Source organism: Pezoporus flaviventris, unplaced genomic scaffold (assembly GCF_033815535.1).
Source record: "Pezoporus flaviventris isolate CSIRO_AGI_PZ_B2104156 unplaced genomic scaffold, CSIRO_AGI_Pfla_v1 ptg000002l, whole genome shotgun sequence".
Classification (NCBI taxonomy): domain Eukaryota; kingdom Metazoa; phylum Chordata; class Aves; order Psittaciformes; family Psittacidae; genus Pezoporus; species Pezoporus flaviventris.
This window is the reverse complement of record NW_026892550.1, coordinates 35,497,059-35,518,161: the sequence shown is the minus strand read 5'-3', so window position 1 is coordinate 35,518,161 and position 21,103 is coordinate 35,497,059. Positions and strand designations below refer to the sequence as shown.

Sequence of the window (21,103 nt, the reverse complement as noted above, 5' to 3'; positions counted from 1 at the left end):
CCAGTCTTAACAACTGGGGCAGAAGCATATATATACCATTAACTGAATGGGGGATCTGAAGTTAAATGATATTCTCAGTAGTTCATGTTATGCAGTTGTAATATCCCATGCATCCCACAATGATTGTTATATGCATATTTGTGTTTCACTATGGGAACTAAAGGGAAAAGTACATTTTAAAATATGAATAAAAGGATCAAAAACCTAACTTAGTTAATATTAGGTTTTTCTAGAAATTACAAAATCAGGTAAGAAATAATCCTTTGAGCTTTTTCATAACACCTTAAAACTAATGAGTTTTTTCCAAGCCTGAACTTACCTGAACTCAAGATTTCTATTTTTAAATGGGCTCAGTGCTATCCTGTTGAAAATTGAAGTTGTATTTGGAGTGATTTAAGGAATAATATGTTGTTCCATGTAAAGTAAGCCCACTAATAATGCACAAATAATACTTTTTAATCTGAACATTGTCAGATAATTTGCTAAAGGATTGTTATTTTTTTGTTGCTCTGTTGTTAGTCATTATACAAAATTAAAAGTTGACTCTTACTGCAAATATAACCAATAGCATGTTCATCTAAATAAATCACAAGTTATGATACATGTTTTCTATTTCAGTGTAGTTTATTGGCAAAGGTAGACAGACTTGTCTACGATAATATGAATAGTTTGGTCTTGAAGCTACATTTTCTTTATAAAAGATCAGCATTTGCTGCTTTTTCCAAACAACAGCAGCCAAGGTTGTCTTATCAGGAAAACAATTAGCTGCAGTTCTCCAAGTCATAGAGAAGGTAAGAGGAGCTTTGAAAAATGAAACAATGGTGTGAGCTTGCAGCAAGTTTACTGTGTTTGGGAAGATTAAAAACTAAAGAACTTGCCAACAAGCTGACAAAATCGGCCCCTTTTTACATGTAAAAATCCTCAGAAGCTTAGAAATATCACCTTCAGATAAACACGTTAAGTTATACAAGTTATTGTAAAAAGCTTAAGCTTAAACTGTCTGCAATATAGAGAATATTTCAAAATTGTGGAGTTTTTTTCAGGTAAATTTTATGTTCACTCTTTACTGTTTATGTGGGCCCTTATTTATAACACTGACCCTGAGTTGCAGATATTAAATATCTTTTAACTTTTAAGAGAAGATGCCCAAGAGTGTTTTCTTAAAAATCTCTGTAGGAATTGCTGGTTTATTTCTTGCATTTCTAAATGCCTTTCTAATCCCTCAATATTTTCCTGGTGGCAAAGACAAATTATTGCACATAGTGGTGGATAGGCCCAGTTAGTTCTAGCTCTCTTACTGTTGTTATTAGCAATTATGTTACATAGTCCTTATGATAAGTTCAGTTAGAATTATTTTTGTAGCTGAAACAGAGTCTTACTCCCCTCTGTTCTCCTTTACTTTTCCCATACTCAGCCTGCTAATGTTTTCCTTCTTTACAAGTTGAAACTGTGCTTTTCTGTTTCCAGAAACTGCTTCTTGCATTTAATGCCTGGAATACATATCTGGGAGAAGAGAGAAAAAAGAATTCTTTGCTTTTGCTACCAGTACTAAAGCTGATTCTCTTTTCTAGTTTTATCTTTATATTTCCTGTTGTTGAAAATGAAAAAAGGAAAAGATCAACACTGCCTATATTTTAGGATAAACAGAATTTACTCTATGATTATTTGAAAGAAAAAGGATCCAAACCCAGGATCTTTAAGAAATGTTAAAAATACTGTTTCCAGCTGTATTATTCTAATATGGTTTTGAGCATACCTGTTACTTTAACTTTTCTGAATAACACTGTACTTAAGCAGATCCCTTTTTCTCTCCTTCAGTAAGCAAGAGGTAAATTATTAATGGTGTTTACCACAGTACCAGGTGAATATGTATTTTGCTTGTCAATACTTTCATTTATGCCTTGCATTTCAGAAAATCTTTGTCCTGACAGCTTGCTTCACCTTTTTGTTGTCTGACCCTTAACAAAGTGTCACTCTAGAAATTTCAGATAATTGTCTGAAAGAAAATTCAGGAATGTCTATTCAGAACTTTTTCCAAATTACAGCCTTGTAGATCCCTATATTTCTGTTTCTCTACCTGTTCCCTTGGTTTACCCAGGTGAAACAGTTTTACCTATTCACTTCCTTTTTACATTTCTTAGGACAAACATTGGGTTCTTTTAGCATGTTAGCTCTGTATGAACTGTGAGGCTTAATGGGGAACAATGAAAGTGTAATTTCTCAATTCCAGAAATATCTCTTTAAAATTAAGATGCTTTAAAAGGCTTCTGCTTCTCCTTTTCAGACCCTTGAGGATATTGCATACCTAATGTTTATAGGACTTAAAGTTAGACATTTGTCACAGAAAAGTGCAAAAAGACAATATAGATAAACTTGGTGGATTCTAATGAATGAGCGTTCCTCTCACATAATTGCGGAAACCACAACTCTAAACTGAGTGCAGCACCCTTCAAAGGGAACTTAATTTCATACTGTGAGTGGTGTAACATAGCTTGCTGTTTGGTACTTAATAACAATTTCAATTTAGGGGTAATGGTTTTACATTTAAAGTCCCATTAAAAAGATAAACACCTTTAAACTGACCACTCAGATCACTTAACAGTGGTGTCTGATCAGTAGAAAGACTATGCATTTTATCCCCTTTCTTTTGGTTTTTTGAGGCCCTCTGTCTGGTAGTAAGCTTTAACAAATTGTCTGTGTGAGACCTTAAGGCTACTCATGAAATTCAGGAAGACTCAGAGTACTTACTTATATAGATAAAATTGCATCAGATGACCTGCGAGAAACAGGTACCATTGCAAATTCAAGTTACTGTTAAGATTCCTGTCAGCAATTTCAGCCCTTTCTTGCAAAAGCAACCAAATAAAGTATTACTCAAACATCTGTCAACAGAGACTTGAGGGTCTAACCTTCAGCTAAACTAGAAATCCGTAATGAAGGACAGCTGGTCCAAACTGCTTCTGCTTACATGAGGCTTCAGCACTTCTTTGATGTATAGGTAGGTCATGTTTGTGACAATATAATTTCCTAGAAGTAATCTGTCTAACATAATTTATGCAGTCTGCTTAACTTCTTTTCGTTAGACAGCTTTGTTATTTATCTTCAGATTCTTAACATACTCTGTATCCAAATGTGTCATGTCTTTAAAACTGCTAAAAATTGCTGTGCTAGTTTTTATACTTGTAAAGCAATGAGGTATTTCATAATTTCCAAGCTAAGCAGAAGCCTTCTGATCTCCTTTCCATATCCCTGTCCTGTAGCAAGGCAGTAGAGCCCACTTCCTTCTCTAAAATGGTAAGCATTCCCCTATTTATCCATAATACTCCCTGTGGCTTCTTCCTCTGCTTTATTTTAATGTGTGTACATGCTATTACACCCCCTTATCAAAGAGCTGGGTTTTTTTCCTTTAGATTCCCCTTCTTTCCAGGTTACTTGGATGCTTCCAGAGGTTTTTCAAAGCTCAGGGTGGTCTAAAAGTTGAGAGCTAAGAAAAACTGAGATTTTACATTGCATTTCCAAACGAGTTAAAAGGGGGAAAGTGAAAGGCTGTTCTTGACAGAACAGTGGATAATTATTGTCATTTCAGTAGACAGTTTAACTGACAAGAGATGGGATAGTTAATTTACTTGGAAAAAACATAGGAAGACCATTAACAATTGTTTACAGTGCATGACAGCATCTTATAATTACTACTGTTCTACTAGTAGTAACTTGAACCTCACTGTTGTCTTGGATCCACATCCCCCAGAAAACAGTGTCTTTGGGATCTTTTGGGTCTCTCACACACCCCACCACCCCCACTTTTAAATTAAATTACCTTTTAGAAGCTTAAATATAAGTACCTAATGGTTGAAGGTGTTGCTGAACCTGAAGATTTTTTTTTTTTTTTACATTGCTGTTCATTTTACTGTTCAAATTTGACTTTTACAGATTTCTTACATTGCAAACCTCCTGTGTTTTCTCTTTTGTGGCTTTCCTGTTAGGATCCCTGATTCTTTGTTTCAAATGCCATGTAGAAACTGTTGAACAGGATATTTTTTGGTAAGTGAATATATACAACCAGGGTCCTTAGTGTCTCAACCTTGTATTTAGAAACCCTAATGGAACTAGAATCAGGGTTAGCTGTCTTATATAAAACTGTCACCTTCCTCAAGAAAGTATAGAAACTTTTTGTAGGTGGAGAGTGGTTCCTTGGTGTGAAAAATCTTGTATAACGCTGAGTAATACCTGACTATTTCAGGAATTCTTTAATGTGTATCCACACTAAAATGTTACTTCCATGTTTGAGGGTGAGTTGGCTACAGCAGGCCCACGTTCTTGCTTCTGAGACCATGATGGAGAGGTGACCCTAAGAGCTGCTGATTTACTGTGTGTAGGTAAATGAATTTATTTTTTTATTTTATTCCAGTGTCTCTACCCCTACATTAATTTTTTCTTTTTTTCGTATCTCCGGGCATTGTTTTAGGTTACCTTGTTCCTTCTTAACATGTGTGAGTATGACTCTGGTAAAAGCCTGAAGCACACAGATATATCTGAGGTGGTTTGTTTGGGTGGTTCTTTTTTTTTGGTTTTGTTTTGTTGTTTGTTTATTTGTTTGTGTGGTTTTGTTTTTTGGTTTTTGTTTTCTAACAAACCCTGAATGATTCAAAAGCCTCTGTGGATTTTATACAGACTTTGGCTTCTTTGTGATTTTAATTAGGTTTTCTGTATAGCTTTCATGCTTGAAAGCTACATGAGATTTAAAGTGCATATATGAATTGCACTTCTGTGTGTGGAAGGGCTTTGCAGTGTTCTGCTGTCGATGAAGTAGCTTGAACTATGCCAACCCTTACTTTAACAGTGACCTTTTCAAAATTTCCTAGTGTTTACTGACTTACAGTAGCTTTTATATCATTAGAAAATAAGTCTTCCTTATATTTAGAAGAGAAAGTAGTTCATAATTGTGACATGTCCCGCGAACTTCTTTGAATGACTGTTCCTGTAGATGCTGCAGGTGTATCTTTGCTGATGCAAAATAACCAAGTTCAGTAACATGTAAGCTTTGTCATTTTTCTCACACATGCTAATAAAGTTATATTTTAATCAATAGAAAAATGTTACTTCACAACATAAAGTATTTTTCTCACTGAAAATGTTCCACTTTTGGAAATTGCCAAGGGGAGTGTAAATCCATTTCTAAATGCGCAACAGATCGAAGACCCCAAACTGGCTGTGATAAACATGTTCATGTAATTTTGTTACCTATTCTAAGGTACAATCTAAATAAAAAAACTCAACAAGAAACATACCCACAAAATTCTGTCATTTCTCCTCCTTGTTTTTCTCTTCGTAAAAATAACCAGGCTTGTAATAGCCAGACAAATTACTGATGCACAGTACTCCAGCGTGTTTTCTCCTTTTAATATTTAGTACTACTCTCTTTGTGTTCTTGAGAGTATATTTTATGTATTTACCATAGATTTGGAAGACATTCACATTGTGGTACACACCTGTGATTGAATTATGTGAATAACAGGTGTCAAGCATAGAGCAGATCTCAATCTTGCTGACTAATTTTCAGAACTGTGAATGAAGAGGAAACTCTAGGAAGTACTGCCTGTTCATGTATGTATATGTGTACCAGTCCATTTTCTAAAGCCAGAAAACCTGAACTGATATAAAAATCTGAAATACCATAAGAAAATTTGGATGATTAAATTATTTGAACTCTACACTTGGAACTCAGTAAGCTAAATACAACGCAGAACTAGTGGTAACTGACAGAAACGCATTGGCAGATAAAATGTTAACAATATTCCATATAATTTAAGGAAAAAAAAGTCCAAACTATTGGGGCTTTTTTTCCAAATACATTAAGAAAAAAAAAAAAGGAAAATTTGAAGAATTATTAGTTTTACTAAAGCAAATGTTATTAAGTGCCTATTGAGACTAAATCGGAATGGTCAGAAAATAATCATTCTAAAAGTAACTGGGCCATTTCCATTCAATGAGTTACCTAATAGCGGATATTTTACTGGTTCCTAATGTTAAACTCTCAGCATTTCTAGTGGAAATCTCCATTACCCATCTATTGTTCTGAAGTAAATATAAAGAGAAATATATGTGTTTATAAATTTATAGAGAAAACAATCTCTGGTCAAGGAACTTCTTGGCTGGCGTGAACAGTGTATGAGCATTATTCAGGCAGTCTACCTCAGCATGGTGTCTATAGAGCATTTAAGTTAATTTTTCTTCTAGTTAAGTAAACTTGAAGTGTATCACTGAACCTTTATCTTCCTGGAATTGAAACATAGGACGTAATATGACTGACTGAGTTGCTTGCTAATCAAAGCTATCTGTCAAGATAATGAGGGAGGATTTTCCAGTGTGGGATGGGATGGGAGGATAGGGGAAAACCTCATTGAAAGTAGAAACATGATTAGTGGGTACAGGCTTGGGAGCATTTGCATTAGGGTTGGCAGAGAAGTTGTTTTGCACTTTACGCTCAGGACTGATGTTTGAAAGTTGTTTATATTTGTTATGCTGAGCTGTTTTATACACTCTCTAGGCATGTTTTGCTGATACATAGTAACCACGGGATAGCTATTGACTTAAATTTGAAGAAAACTGCAAGCTGTAGTTTAAACTGAATTGTTACTTCAGGGTGAAAATTTCACTTGCTTACTGTAATACTTACAACTAAGTATGAGATTTGGGTGGTGTTTAACCCTCATTTATCACTTTTACATACCCCCTTTTACAGCTGGATTTTGAAATCTGGTTTTAAAGTTCATTTAACATGCCTTCCAGAAAGTAAATATGTCACTAAGTTTTGGTTTATTTTACGTACTCATTCTTTAAAGTAGTTTAACTTGGTACAAACCGATGCTGCATTCAAACTTCATTCAGAATTGGTCAAGACTAGTTTATTTCATGTTATGGAAAGTGATTCAGAAACACCTGGAGCCAAGATTTATATCCTTACCTAAATTCTGAAAGCGCTGTGTTTTTATAGCTCTTCAGAGGAAAGGCAGGAACTGCATTAACACCTGTTAGAGCAGCAGTTAATGCAATGCTGACTAGAACTTCAAAACCCCAATATTAATGTTAAAATGTGAAGGGGGGCAAAAAAGAATGTTTTATTTCTAATGAAGGAAATTATTTTTCTCCTTTTTCAAAAAAAAAAAAAAGATCGGTAAAGTCTGAAGGCATTTGAGGGACATTATATTAATGCAGACAGGCTTGCTTCTTTATTTTCTGTTGTATTGAAAATGAAGACCTGGGGCACTTCTCAAAGTGATTATATTGGAATAATTATATGCAGATTTTAAATCCTCACAGATTACGTACCCCATTTGGAGGCTTGGAAACTGTTTTATTTCTTAAACAATTGAAATATCTCTTTCTTACTGAAAGTTACCTTGTGCTTTGCTTTTTATTGTAGCAGAGATTCATGTCCAATATGTCAGAAATCTAGGTTGCAAGGATTTTAAAATATCTGACTTTGAGTGCTTTTTTTATAGTAATGCTATATCAATTGGAAAAAAAAAGTGTCTGTAAACCTGTACTGGAGTTTAAATTCTTCTTCAGAGATGGTGAAAATTACACTGTGTGTAGCCTCAGGCTCCATAATCTACACTGTGCAATTCCCTTGCTTGAAGTAGATAGTGGAAAGCTGCTAGTTATAGAAATTTGGTCAGGTTTCGGCACTCCAGGTGGCTTTTTCAATGTTTAAGATAGTGCAATGATGCCATCTTTTACTTTCTTCAGTAAATTTCAGTCATCCGGAATTGTCGTTCATCACTGACAGCACTCCATTCAGTATCGTTTCACTTGAGTTAGGGTTATAAATCATACTGTGCAATTTCTCTGAAGAGTATAAAACGATTCCAACACTACATCTGTTAAGAATATAATGCTAGTCTTTCCATGCAGCAAAATGTTGAAGATTTAATCATAACAGCACCATTTAGAGGTGTCCATTCATGTATTTGGATACTTTAACTAAGAAAGATGGGTTGCTTCCTGAATGAGAAGCAAATACGTAGTGGGGCAATCTCTTCTATCCAAGCTATTTTCTTTATGAAATGGAATTTTGAGGTATAGCTTTTTAAAATACCTTCAGGAGCTTGAAAGCAGTAAGTGTTTCCAGTATTTCTACAGCTGTGTGAAATGGTTTGCATATAAAAATGAAGGTGATAAATTATGGTTTCAAAAAAGGCACAAGCGAATTCTGTTAATACTTTCAGCAAAAGTTGTTTTTGTAACTTTCTTGAAGAGCGTAAAACTCAGGTAAAAATTACTACAAAATACATGAAAATTATGTATTGGATTTTTAAGTTATTTTTGTAATAACATTGCATTATTTTTGTCTGCCTCCCTAAATATATTCTGGAGAAAAAGAAATTTCTTCAGGTATTGGAGTGAACAGACATGAGTTGACAAATATGTCTCTAAATAGACCATACTCTCTTTTCTACTGCCTAAATTCCCAAGACTAATTTATACTTTCTGTTGTCTCCCCTTCCTGTATCCTTATCTCCACTTAGTCTAGTTTGTACTATGAACAGGTAGCTTTTGTAGCCAGTGTGATATTAGCTATCTTTAAGGAACTGATACATATTTTAAGTCTTCTTTACTGGAGAAATATTCTTTACATGCCTTTTGTAATATGTAAGTCTTTGGGTACTATTATATTTAAAAAAAAAACTGCCCAAAACCCTCAGTGCTCATTCATACCCCCTTTAGAGCATTGATTCAAAACCTACTGAAAAGCTTTATTTGGTCCCAATTCAGTGAAGTGGGTTTTCTTTGTTGTTGCTTTTGTTGGTTTTGGTTGGCGTTTTGTTTGCGGTTTTTGTACGTTGTGTGGTGTTTTCTTTTTTCCCCCACTAAGCCTTTTTCTGTTCTTTTCCGAATGTGCAACTATCACATTTGAATATTATGTTGTAATGCTTATGGATGATTTCACACTTTTTAAAAAAATATAAATATTGAATACTGGATTGCAGAATAATTAATTTTGTGCTAAATGTAAGTCTTTTATAATGCTTTTTTACCTGGTCATTTGGCCTAGAATTGGAACATGTAAGATTATAATAGATGTACTGGGCAGGGCAGTTGTCAAGAAGTTAAAGGAGAATAGCTTTCAGAAAGTATGTTACAGCAAGAAGTAAAGTCTTGTGATTAGGGGAGAGGTAATTTTAGTAAGGTTAAGTCTATCTTGGTAAGCATTGCAGTAAGACTAGATCTGTGGGCTGAAATAGTTGGTAATATGGTCCCATAGACTGAATGCCTATCAGTAGTTTGAATTTTTTAGCTGCCCCTCAACAGTTGGCAAACTGTTGCTTTTGTTAAATCTGACCAATTTAACAGTCCAAAGATATATGAAAATTTGTCAAATATATGACAAGAAATGAAACCAAATCTAGTACTTCTTCTGAGGTTAGCATGCAGTTAGTGGCAAATTAATTTCATATATATCCTGTCATTTTGTCATGGTTTGTACTTTTAATTTTACACTGTAACTGTAGTTTGAACAAAATGATGATCATTGGCCTAATTTGCAGGATTGCAGACATCCAGAAAATATTTTCAGAGAGAAAACATTTCCTGCTGTTTGCCTTGCTCTTCTTGGCATATATGTTTATTATTCATGTATCTTTCAAGAACTGAATTGTTTTAACTGATTAAATTAAGTCATGAAATGTTCTCTTCCCTGGGGTCAGGGAGGAAAGGCATGGGAACATCTTAAACTGGCTTTGCTGACTGAAGACAAGACAATATGTCATGTAACTATACCTTAATACAGATGTATGGATTCTTTTGTATTCCTTTGAGGGAGAAGCCGATCAAGTGCTTAAGCAGTTCTGCAGCACCACTAAACTTTTTAGACGTAAAATTATAATTCATTGGACTGTGGAACACAGTTCCTGTCAGAATTAAGTACTCTCAACAGTGCAAAGGAAATTAATTGTTATAAATTATTTTAATACTTTTGTACAGAGCCCCAAACAAGGCTGCATATTGTCCTAAACAGCAATTAAGGTATTAAAATAAGGTTGTATGTAAAAAGCAAAAATAACAACCCAAACAAGCCCTTTACATGTCACCCAAAAGGTATGAAGTAATTTGGCAAGATAAGCAATACTTTGAAGACAAGGCTGCATGTTACTTTTTTCTTTTTTTCTTTTCTCTCCATGAACAGCTTGGAAACAAAAGCATAGATTCATCACCCTTGGCCAAAGAATTCCTGTTCAGGAAAGGCATTTTATGGGGAATTAACTTGTCTCCTGGCCACTATGCACTTGGATCTCAAGTGCATACCAGGTGCTTTCCTGACTTGGGACCTCTATCAACAGATAAATACAGAGGAAAACAGGTAAGATTATAAAGTGAGTTTCAAATAATAGCTTAAAGTAGAAGGATGGAAGATGGGGGGAAAGCTGCTTAAGGAAGATCATTGTATGATAGATACTTGCATGCAGTATGTGTGTGTATTTGCTGTTATCCATCTTAGGCAGCCTTTGCCAAGAGAGAGTATTTGCATCAAAGTGCTTTCTCCTGGTTTACTTTAAATTAAATTGGTTTATTCATTTTGTCTCCCTTCAAATGGGATAAACCCAATTAAAATGTGGATGCCTTTATTTTCAGACAGCATGTTTGCTTCATCTACTTTTCTCTGAATCATTTCGTGTATTCTTTTTAACTTCTCTTTTTTTAGTTGTCTTTTGAACATATGCTCACCTGCTTCAATGGATCCAAAGCTAGTAATAAAAGCACCCCTAAATATATAACAGATGCAGAAGTGAATATAAGTGGAAACAGTTGAATAAGGGAAGCAGACCCAGAGCTGTCATCAAGGTCTTCACAGTCACTAGATTTTTTTTTCACCTGCTCATGCAGTTCTTGCTCAAGATCTGTTGGCAGTGACTATGTATTTCATATCTCACCATTTTTTTTTTTTTTCTCCTCAACCTCACAGGGTTTTCCTGAGAGTTTGTGGCTATATTAGGTTCATATTTAAATCCTACTAAATGTGCTAAACAGCGTAAAATGGTTGCCATTAAAAAGGCAAATTTTTATGCTGCCAATACTAATCTAGGGCCTCCTTCTAAAGTTTGTTCCTGGAGGCTCTCTGGAAATCTTCCAGCTTGTGAGAATCTGGTGTGAAAGGGTGCATGTCAGCTTGGTGTATGGAGAACTGAAGAACTAGGAGTTCATGGGTTTGTTTTCCTATATAAACAAAATGCATTTTGTAAAGAAAGGTGGAAATACCAGTTGGCAAACGTATTTTATGCAGTGCTTTGAATCTGAGGTGTGGTACATACAGAATCAATTAAAAATATCATGACCCTGTGTCATTGTGGCTTAAGAGCAAAAGAAAAGAAATCACATTTGTCTTTCTTCACAAATGTGTTTAAAAGCAATTGATGCTTGCTCTTCTCTGACTCATTCCGCATAGGAGAGTTGTGTTTACAGAGATTTTTCTAGATGTGTGAGGAAACTTCTGGGCAAGATGGCTTTAAGCAGGGTGCAGAGAAATTTTGATTTTGTTACAAAAATAAGGATTCCAGATATTATGATATCTGGATTATTATTTTATATGCATTCCTTTCCTTTCAGAAGTGTTCTTAGATCCCGCTAAATACACCAGGCCTTGTTGCCTTTTGTACTTTGTGAATACAAAAAAGAATACAGATGTATCAACACAAGCTTAACAATCTCTGATTTGAGATAATAAAAACAATTATATGCTTTATTATGATCTTTATCTCCATTTCTTGGTTGTAATAACATAGCTGGACAGCAAACTCATCGTAAAAGGATCATCTCAGTGGCACACCAGCATGATTCTATTAAGTTAAAAAAGAACACTTAAATGAAACCAAATTGACAAATTGCTTTTAAGTTCTGCCTACATAGACATAAGGATCTTTTTAGAAGCTTTCTCAGGGACACGTGATTGGACTATCTCCATCAGCAGCATAGAGTTCCCTGTTCTCTAACACAGAGTACAAACAGAAAAAACACTTTGGTCACCTTCTCTTTCTCTGTCCCCTTACCCCTATTCACATGAAGTGAAATGCAGCATTCCAGCAAATAGTCACAGGGGACTTTTTCAGCCAAATTAAACAATAGCATTCTGGTGCATGTTCAAAGGCATTTTATAGTTTGTGGTGCTGATTGAACTGGTCTATCTATGTTCAATATGACTGCTTCATTTTCCTTCCAGATCTGAGCTACAGTGTCCTCTGCTTTCTATTCCATAGACCTCTTGAAACCATATTTCTTTCTTTGTTGTGCACTGTAGTGATCACTTGTCTGTACAGAGACAGAGCAGGACAGTAGTGAAAGTCAGTTTGGTGGGGGCTTGTGAAACTGCTGCTCTTGTTACACTGTGTACTTCCTTTCCCCCTGCTGAATATATGCCTTTAAATATAAAGTTCAAACCAGCTTTGCCGTAGAGACCTATTTCTCTGTCTGTGAGCAGGTGCTTTGCCCACTGGGCATACAGGCAATTTATAAGTAGAACTTTCCTTTGTTTGCAGCCTCATTAGTTCTATATGGTTCCAAAGCTCTAAATATGCATAGAAATAACTGTGCACTAAAACATATGGATCCAAGTGCTGACCTTGGTTACATCGCTATAAATCTAGACAGTAACTGTTATCATTTGGATTTATGCTAGTGCTATTAAAATGAGTGATTTATTAGTGATGAACAGAGTTTTTATGGCCGTGTCATTCTTGCACAAGTTTATAAGGTTGTTTAAGTACCAATAGTCACAAGTTTAACTCTTTCTTTTATTATGTGTAAAGAAGTCTTTGGCAGGTCATTCATTGTGCAGTAAGTGAATGGTATCTAGAGCATATTAATTAAAAGTCCCCTTATTTGAGGAAATGGCTTATTGGATTTTCTTTAGAGTCTCTCACAGAGTCCTTAATGTAATTTTGTGGGTTTTTTTTTGTTTTTTTTTTTTAGTTTAGTTTTAGTTTTTTAGTCTTTGTTTGATACATGTATCACTATTGCATGAGAATATCTTTGGCTCAAAGGAAGAGCATTAGCAAGACAGTGAGCATGTTTATAATTTCTTTCAGGGATACAGATGTGCAGGTGTTCCCTGTGGTACATTTTTTGACTGCTTGCAGAAATTATAACCAATATTCATTAGAAAGAGCAGAGGGGGCCACAGGGAAAGCTTGTTTCAGGGGTGTTGATTGTGATTTAGAATAAATTCTGCTAAGTCTATTGTCCTTCCATTCACAGCTCTTTGTGTTGTTTCAAGCTGCACTGAAAAGGAGATATATAAATAGGTTTGCATATGTAGAAAGAGTAATATAGGAAAATGATAAGCTGTAAAAACTTTTATCTTTGATAAACACTTTAAATATGTGTTGAGCATAAAATGCTGTGATTTTATGTCTTTTAAATAGTCTCTAAATAAATTAGTATCTTAGGATATACTTAATTACTACATTAATGAATGCTTTGAACGTTGTAAACATTCTGTAATGTGCAGAAATGAGGCTCTTGTGAGAAAACTGACAGTAAAATAATATGAATTTAGAGGTCACAGAGAAGGCAGTAATGACTTCTCTTGTAAGACCTGATACAGCACCATTTAAGCCTGTGGCAATGCTGTCTTGTGCAGTAATCGCTGACTCTCTGAATAAACCATACAATTTCTTTTTAAATGAGCACCACTGTCAATTCAGATTTAGGAGAATTTGAAGGCTGAAGTTGTATTTATGGACCTGAGCACCACAAAATCATAACTTTCAGGAAGAATGCTTTAAAAATAAATCTTTTAAAGAAGGTTCCTGATCTCTGCATCCTGAAGAACTGTTCAGTGTCTAAGAGTATAGCACAGAAAGAATTATGTACCATTGTGTCATTAATATAAGCAACATGTAGAAAGTAGGAATTTTTCTGAGATACTTATATGAATATCTGTGAAGGCCCTAAGCAGGCCAGAAATACTTAGCCCTCATGATGTCCACAGCTTTTCAGAATAGATCCTACTTTTACTGAAAAAAAACCAACAAAACTGTAAGCAGCTATTCTCATCTTGATACACATGCATAAAAGCTCAATGAGTTCCCAAGAATCTGTGAGAAATTATGAAAGTATACTGCGGGGAAAAGGGGCACAAAATCCCCTAAAGGTAGATGTTTAAATGATACAGAGAAATTGTGAACTAATATAAAATCCTTATTGAGGATGCAAAAGAAAGCATGGAGCTGTAGTCTTTCAGACACACTGAATCAATAGATCAAAAATGCTGAAGTGATTTCTGATGTCCAGCTCTAAGGCAATAAAAGTAGATCTTCAGATTTTTATGTATGAAAACCGGGCTTATAGAATAATAATGGCCATCAGGAGGATGCTGCACATTTGCAGACCTGCCATTCTCAGTGTTGATATGCTACCCATATGTTTCTGTCTGCAATTTTGAGGCCACTGAGGTTGCATAAAAAAAGCTTTTGTTCATCCAGCCTCTGAGTAGCCTCCCTCTGTTCTGAGTACAAGCAAGGTAGTTTGAACTTTGTTGTGTGGGATTGCTTTGCAGTCAGCTGTTACTGTTTGCTCAGCACAGCAATTTAATTCTGTTCTGAATTGAAGGAAAGCATTAAAGATGTCCTGAAGTAGTTTTAGAAGTAGGAAAAAGGAAGACTTATCATAACTCGTAGCATTATTCTTGGATATTCGTTCCTGATTTAAATGTCTTTGGAAGAAGGGCAATGTAGTAAAATAGATAGAATTGGTAATTTTTAGAATATTTGTTTAAGAGTAGATTGCTTCCATGGAAAACCCACCATGTTGTTATCCTGCATGAATGAATGAGGAATAAAAAAAATTGCACAAGGGTAGAGAAGCAGTCTTCGAATTGGAAGTGGTTTAGTCAAAATCTTGGAGGGTACCATTTGGTTTTACTTTCTGGCTTGTTGGGTTTTTTCTTGTTTTCCTTCTAAAACCTCTAGGAACAGGAAGACTTTAGAAGGACAGTCTTCACCTTGCAGTCATTACAGAATCTCAACATTCCAATTTATAGTTTGAAAAAATTATTTGAAAATTAAAGTAGGAACATGAAACTTTTCAGCTACTTTTTAACATTAAATACATTTTTGCAGGCAACTACAGAAAAGTGCATTCTCTGAAAAAAAAAAAAAAAAAATTGTTATTCTCCAAAGCCAAGCAAGCTTTGGTAGACTTGAAGAGAGTCTCAGAGCATAGCAGAGTCCTTAGAGATGTTCTACAAATGATTCATTGTTTAGGACCCAGATATCTTCCGATTCATGCAGCATGTTACCTGAGTAGAAAGTATTATAGAACCAAGAGAGTTAATTACTTGTTGCAAAATATTTCTTTGGTTCTAATTCTCCACAGTCAAACTGACATAAAGTCAACAAATCTAAGTTGAAGCCAGAAAGTATGGTACCTGCTATGCAATGCGTTGCCATTAATTTGATATTTGAACACTCAAAAACTATTGGAATGGGCAGTGGAGTCAATTTTGGTGAATGTCGTGGTTTAAACCCAGTCAGGCAATTCGTTCACTCACTCCCAGTGAGTGGTGCCGAGCTGACAACAGTCGAGGTCCGTGTCCGTCTCCGCCCCCCCCCCCCCCCTGCACCGGGGCTCTCCCCTTCCCCGCTCCCGGAGGAACGGGGAGGAGGATCGAGAGAGTGCAACTCCTACGGGTTGAGACAAGAACAGTCCAGCAACAAATCACCACCGCTACTATCAGCTAAAACAATGATAAGGGAAAATAACAAGGGAAGAGAATACAATACCACCGGCCAAGAAAACGAGTTCCACCCGGAAGCCCCTGTCCTTCCAGGTAACTCCCAGTTACCCCCCACCCCGGGCATGACGTGCTGTGGTATGGAATACCTCCCCGGCTAGCCCGGGTCAGGCGCCCCGTCTCTGCTTCCTCACAGCTTCCCCTCCTCCCTGGCAGAGCATGAGCCTCACAGAGTCCTTGGTCAGGGTAAACATCACTTAGCAACAACCGAAAACATCGGCTTCACCAACACTGTTCTCAAACTAGAAGTCAAAACACAGCACTGCACCAGTTAACACAAAGGAAAAACATGACTGCTACTGCTGAACCCAGGACAGTGAATTTGTCCTGTTGCTTTAGTTTTTGAGCCTGAGAGCTCCAAATCAAAACCTCTAAGATGTTTGGCATTAGTATGTATAGAACAATTTTACCTATATGCTCTATAAAGTAAGAGGCAAGTCTACTCATATCAGCAAATGAGTGATGAGGTAGTAGATTGCACTAAACAGAATGAAGTACTTGTACCTGCAGTTAAATAGGTAATTTAACATTTAAGAAATGCAGTCGTATTTATATGTAATATATAGTCATCTACAGATCAGATTATCTTTTTCCTAATAAATTCTGGTGATTTGTGTTAAATTAGTCTGTCTCCTTGTGTGATACTTGCATACTGGTTTCTGCAGTATTCTGTAGAATTATGCATACTCACCGAGATAAGGAGATCTAATACTAAAACCGATTATTGGACTGGACAAAACGGGTATTAATTAATTTCATTATCCTGTCTTCATTTAAAATGAGTTTTTAAGAGAAGTGATTTAAGTATAGCTGTCAAGGACTTCACCTGTAATTAGATGTGTAGAAATGTTTTCTCACTGTGTTCTGCTGTATTGTGATTTTTAACTGCAGGATCTGCAGAATTTGCATGATAACAGAGCACTGTGGTTTGGTGGAGTTTCTGGTTTTGTGTGGTTTTTGTTTTGTGCGTTTGTGGTTATTTTTTTTTTTTTTTTTTTGTTAGGCATGTGAAGTACCCCTGATATTTCATTCATGGATTTAAGCTTATGTCTGTGCCTAAGCTTTAAAAGATTCCAGTCATATTCTTCCTAAGTAATATATTAAGAAGCACCGTATGTATTTATACATACAGCATATGATGAATTCTGAAGGTCTTCCAACTTGTCTGAGCTAAATTCAAGGTAGAATTTCTCTGAGTTTAACTGAATTCTGCAAACAGGTTTCATTTTAATTTGAGTTCTTTTCATTGCAACACATTTCACAGTAGCATTACATAGTTCTAATTTACTTTCAGCCCAGTTAGTGAGGTACAGTTGATATTTGGTCTGCTCTCAGGATAAGCCAGCAGGATAAGGTCATTTGTCCTTGGATTTCACCTGAGAGAATTTAATCCAGACGTTCCTCCTGTGGTAGGTACTGATTTTTCTAAAAATACTGTGACAAAACATTAGCATAATGCTTTATGATTTCATTATTCCAATCTCTGGAACAGACAATTTTTATTTTTGATAACACAGTGAGAAAATACCACATATGACAACATGTATTTATAGAATTTATGGCATAGGAATAAAATTAACTCATGACAGCATTTTGCATGAGTATCCTTACAGGCATGTTGTGCTTGCTAGTTGTTTTATGGGCAAGTATCCAATATATATTATATCACATCCAGGAAATAGCAGCTTTTTGCCAGCCTTACTTCTGCCAAGTTCTGTGTTTGAAGTGGAAATTATTTGCTGAAGTCTTATTTGTGTAGGCTATTAAAGCATGTTATACATTGGCAAAGACAGATACCCAGGTAGCTGATCTTATACTTGAAGGATAAAAATACAGCATATTTTTGATAGAATGGCACTTCTTGTTAATGCAGGCTCCAGCTCAGCCCAGGAGCAGTGAAAGAAATGAACGCATTGAAGTTCCCTATCCATCTAGCCACTTGCGGATGGAGAACTACTTGGGGTTTGAGGGGGGGGAGGGGGGATGGGGGAGTTTGTTTTTCTTTTTTAAATACATGACTGCAATGAAAAAACAGCTGGGTTTTGTGATTGGGAATTGAAGCCCTGTCCAAGCATGTGGTCCTATGTCCTCCAAGGATGGAGCTTTTACAAGTTCTTTGGGCAACCTGTTCCAGTGCCTTACCACCCTTTCTGATAATACCTCTATAAATGTATTTTGTAAAATACTGTATCATGGAAGTTAATTGTTATGATACATACTTGAATTATCAGATTACCAACATCTACTTTCTCTTTGCTCTTCCAGTAGTAACTGGTATTTATGGTCTGAACTGGGCATAGTAGTGGTCTCTCAGTAGTCCCATCATAACTGAGGTGGGCCTCTTTGTTTGTTGCAGTTTTCACTCAAGTAAAACGTGTTTCATTCTACTGTTGGTCTCCTCACCCCCTTTGCCCAGTAATCTCCTCTGCACCATACATGATGGACAAAGGTTGGCTTGTTTGTGTTTTGGGGGCAGACAATCCCCAAATAGCCTCTCTTGTGACATTCAGGATCTTGGAATTCAGTAGTCTTTCTGATGGGGAAAATAAAGTAATAGCGTATTAAGAAAATGCTGTAGAATCTTCATCACCTTAAGAATGCCAAAGTATTTTCTTAGAGCTATTTGGGGGATGTAGTGTAAGAGAAAAGAATTAGGGACATTAACTTGAAGATAGAGTAGGTCGAGGTGAAAGTGTGGAAGACTTCACAGGTTTGTTAAATATATCAAACTGACAGCTCAGAAGGGGCATCAGAGCATATTTACAAAACTTTGGGCTTGATCCCAACTGTAGTTTTGCTGCAGTTACAGTTCATGCTGCAAAGTTATGTCCCTGTGTTGTGATAGTTTGCTTTTTTAACTTCTATGGGTGGTTCCTTCAACATTATCAATCTTGGTATCATGAAACTCTGATAAACAGAGAATTACACAAGGTCTTCTCCTTTTGATGCCTTCCTGATATAACCCTAATTGTAAATGAATAATTGTTACTTATAAGACCTGAGTGAAAAATACATATGTTGTGGTTCTTACAAGCTGCAGGTGGGAGGAAGCGTGTTTTAAACTGTGACGGGTGATGGAGAACTTCTTATACAGGTGCTTCCTTCATATTCACAGCAAAAGCTGGTCCCAGTATGGCCATGAATTCTGCTCAGTGATACTAGCCTTTTTAAACAACTTTTACATGTCTAATAAGTAAGAGCAGCGTACTAAAAGAAAAGGAAATTTCCTTTTGATATGGTGCTTGTTCCAGCATAGTTCAGTCAGTGCAGATCTATACCACGAGATGGCGGTGTAGGTGCACAGTTTAGCTTTTCTAAGCTAAACCAAACTGTCCTGCAAAAAACCAAAATCGTGTTGGGATAATCTAGCCATGTAAAAATCTAGGAATTCCAAAACAGGGCTTTTATAATGCAGATAAGTATGTTTTAAATAGAGCCGAGAGGCATCCAAATACCTTATTTTTCAGAACCATGTGCCGGTTTTGATAAGATGTTCATCAAGGATTGTAGCGATAGGACAAGGGTGAATGGGTTTAAACTTAAACAGGGGAAGTTCAGGTTAGGTATAAGGAAGAAGTTCTTTACTGTTAGGGTGGTGAGGCACTGGAACAGGTTGCCCAAAGAACTGGTAAAAGTTCCATCCTTGGCAGTGTTCAAGGCCAGGTTAGACAGAGCCTTGGGTGACGTGGTTTACTGCAGGGTGTCCCTGCCCATAGCAGGAGGGGTTGGAATTAGATTATCTTAAGGTCCTCTCTAACCCAAACCATTCTACGATTCTATGTTAATGTATGTTCTGCCAGATTTTTTTTTTTTTTTTTTAGACTGTCCAGTAGGAAAAATAAGGAGTAACCATGTTTTCTTGTGGCCAGTGGATGATAGTTTTTTTGTGCTTGTTACTTTGTTCATGATATTTGAGTGTTTTAATTTGTACAAAACCAGTGCAAAAGTTCAAAAGAAAATGATGGACTCTGAAAACATTTGTATTTAGGATATTTTGCAATATCATCTTTAAGCACTGGAAAGAAATTTTCTAGCTTACTTTCTGCATCATAAAGTAATAAATTACTGTAATACAATGTGTACTTGATACTAATAATATGGTTATTTATTTTAGAGTGGAGAAGAAAAATTATTTTTCCAGTCAAAAGGACAATTTATGAGAATATAAGGCTTCAAATTAAATGTGGTTGCATTATCTCAGTTCTTTGGAAAATGTTAAGGGAAATTCTACTAATCATAAGCAGTCAGCAACTGTGTTGTCATGACTTACAAATGTAGAAAATGGGCAATATATTTTGAAAATATCACTGTTGGACTGATAAAATAGATTTTTTTCAATCGGGATAGTTAATGCTACTTTTTGTCTGAAGTGGACTCACTAAATATTTGAAAACAGACTTCTGTGCATTATTATACAGTCAGGATTTCTATGTTTATACACCTGTGGTCCTTTCTTTAGATACCTGTTAATCTGTGCAGTTCTTAGAGGCCTGATAATGCATTCAATCTGGTTATTTGCTACTGTCTGTGTTACAGGTTTAGAAGCAAGGCAGGATTATGCTCTTAAATAATAGAAACTGTAATATACAAATATTCCTTGCATGTTGTTCGAGTTTTTTACTATGCTTGTGGAATTGAGTTGTTTCTGCCTATACTAATGGTGATATGGTAAGAGTTAGAAGTGAAAGCACTTTAAAACAAGGAAGGTGGAGAGGCAGAGAGACTGGAGGTTAAATGTTTGTCAAGCAATAAATGTGACTGTAGAGTGTGTTTTGGAAATTGAACTATAAATGCTCTTCTGTACATGTCAGTGATCAATAAATGGCAGGAAAAGTTTCTAAAGTTAAACTAGATTTCCTGATTTATTTTTTTGCCTTTCTCTCAAAAAGGAGAAAAACTCCATTACCTTACATTAATCTTACATAAAATAGTCTTACTTAAACCTTCTGACATCTAAGAATTTCTGCATACCACATTCAGTGGTATGTCTCTCTAATCAGTATAAATAATCTAATCATTATAATAAAAATTGTCCAATAATATGTGCTCCAGCTGGCTTTTGCACACAGTGTTTGAAACTTTTCAGTTAAATGAGCTCAGTTGTAATATATGAGTTATTTAATTTTCTTGACTTGGATTAAAATGTGCTCTCCCACCTGTGTTCCCAAGTACCTGAAAAGGCAAACATACAGCTACAAAAGAATAAAGGTCAAACCATGGTCAGTGTGCCTTGCCTAAATAGGTCATTAAGAGCATATTGAATCTCTAGTGTATTATTTCTCTTGATTTCAATTATTTCTCTTGATTTCAATTATT

The 21,103-nt window shown here is 35.8% G+C and overlaps 1 long non-coding RNA gene across 2 annotated transcripts; it reads left to right on the top strand.

The window, feature by feature from the left end:
• The first annotated feature begins 2,648 nt into the window (after nucleotides 1–2,648).
• On the top strand, nucleotides 2,649–11,345 carry LOC133275346 (uncharacterized). Of its 2 annotated transcripts, none has more exons than XR_009745476.1 (3): nucleotides 2,649–2,998; nucleotides 10,187–10,360; nucleotides 10,703–11,345. It is a non-coding gene; the product is annotated as an uncharacterized LOC133275346 (long non-coding RNA). The 2 variants fall into 2 exon arrangements; XR_009745474.1 differs by lacking the exon at nucleotides 2,649–2,998 and adding an exon at nucleotides 3,019–3,294.
• Nucleotides 11,346–21,103: the final 9,758 nt, after the last annotated feature.